Source organism: Chenopodium album, chromosome 16, assembly GCF_948465745.1.
Source record: "Chenopodium album chromosome 16, dcCheAlbu1.1, whole genome shotgun sequence".
NCBI classification, from domain to species: domain Eukaryota; kingdom Viridiplantae; phylum Streptophyta; class Magnoliopsida; order Caryophyllales; family Amaranthaceae; genus Chenopodium; species Chenopodium album.
The window spans coordinates 30,774,879-30,776,935 of NC_137849.1; the positions used below are offsets into that span (position 1 = coordinate 30,774,879).

Below are 2,057 nucleotides of genomic sequence, written 5' to 3' on the forward strand. Positions count from 1 at the left end.
TTGATTTTATCAATGGTATAGCCTAAAGCACCTTGGTGGTTTCTCAAAACACCACATAACATTTGAGTTTGACACTCGTTCAAAAAGGAATTCATAATTATTGGAAAAGTTGAATTAGGACCCAAAAACACATACCTTAGGTGTGATGGTAGAGGTTTTAACTCTACCATTGGAACACCCTTACCTTATCTTGAAGTAGCTATCTCCAATGCATCATGACTCGTGATTCCCATGCATACTTGCTCAATGCTTTCTTCCGTACTTCCTTCAAGCATCACTTCATACAATGCCATCTCCTTGCTTTGATCACCTATCTTTTCCTTGTTTAAAAGGACATTCTCAAGGGCATCATTAGTAGTGAGCAAGTGCTCATGCATAGAAGTCACAATAGAATCAATAGTATCAATCATCATACAATTATCAATATTAGAGCTTGGATACTTCATGCTCTCATTCAAATCAAATTCTATCACCTCATCTCCTACTTTTAGTGAAATTTTAGCACTTTTAACATCTATTAAAGCACCCGAAGTAGCAAGAAAAGGTTATCCTAGAATTATAGGAATGTTAACATCTTCATCCATCTCTAACACAACAAAATCCACCGGGATTACAAACTTTCCCACCCTTAGAGGAACATCCTTTACCTTAACCTTTGGAAATTTGAGAGAACGATCGGCCAATTGTAGGGTAATGTTGGTGGGTAGAAGTTCCCCTATCTCAAGTCTTTGATATACCGAATATGGCATAAGGCTAACACTAGCCCCAAGATCAAATAAAGCATTATCAATTTGCATTTTATATATTGCACAAGGGATAGAAAAGTTACCGGGGTCTTTTAATTTCGGTGACATTTTGTTCATGATAATTGCACTACAATTCTCGGTGAGATTCACTGTTTCCACCAACTCATATTTTCTCCTTCCACTCAAAATATCTTTTAAATACTTAGCATAACTAGACATTTGCTTGATAGCATCGATAAAAGGAATTGAAAGATGAATTTGTTTCAATGTTTGAAGAAACTTTCCAAATTGCACATCTAATTTGTTTCTAACAAATTTGTGGGGATATGGTAGTTTTTGCAATTGTTTTGTTTCTCTCTCTTTTTCTCTTTTCTCTTCACTCTCTTTTTCTCTTTTCTCTTCACTCTGTTTTTCAAAATCTTTCTTTTTTTCACATTCTCTTTCTTTTTTCACATTCTCTTTCTTTTTCTTTCTCATGATCTTTCTCTCCTTCTTGCTCAAAATCACTCTCAAGGGGTGGCTCACTCAAGCTCACTTTCTCATTGCTTCTTTTAAGGACACTCTCTTCCAACACCTTCCCGGTTCTAGTTGATATAGCATTTACGGGTCTCTTAGGATCTAGTCCTTGGGGTGGGAGTTTGGAAGTGCTAGTCCCTTCCTTTAAAGCATTGGCCAATTGAGAAATTTGTGTTTCAAGCATTTTATTATAGGTCATGACTTAATTATATTTCTTATCACTAGAGGCCATGAAAGCATTTCAAGCATTTGGTAAGTCGGAATGCCATGATGAGGGCACTTCCTTTGATATTCTTTATACCTTTCCCATGCCTCGTATATGGTTTCACTAGCTTTTTGACCGAAACCTTGGATCAATGCCCTTGCCTTGGCCGTCTTCTTTTGAGAGTAAAATCTCCCTAAGAAAGCCATGGTGACCTCGTCCCAAGTTCTCAAGGAGTTAGGTCTCACTTCTTTCTCAAGCCATTCAAGAGCCCTTCCTATCAAGGAAAAAGGAAATAGCTTTAGTCTCACAAATTCTTGAGTGACCCCATTTACCTTAATCGTGTTGCAATATTTTTCAAACTCGTTTAAATGTACAAGGGCTCTCATGTTTTGCTCCACTAAATTGCCTCCTATAAATCAAATTTATCATTGCGGGCCGAATTTCAAAATTGTTGGCTTGAGTAACGGGGGGAGTAATGCCACTTGAAGCTCTATAAGCTCCCGGAGTTCCCAACTTTCTGCGTCACCCATTTGATCTTGTTGCTCCTCGAAATCGAATTCCCTAGTTGGGGAAGTAGTTAATGGCCTAAA

The 2,057-nt window shown here is 37.7% G+C and overlaps 1 non-coding gene across 1 annotated transcript; it reads left to right on the plus strand.

The window, feature by feature from the left end:
• Nucleotides 1–1,524: 1,524 nt before the first annotated feature.
• Nucleotides 1,525–1,630, plus strand: LOC145586999 (small nucleolar RNA R71). Its single transcript, XR_014101067.1, has one exon. It is a non-coding gene; the product is annotated as a small nucleolar RNA R71 (small nucleolar RNA).
• The last annotated feature ends 427 nt before the right edge of the window (nucleotides 1,631–2,057 follow it).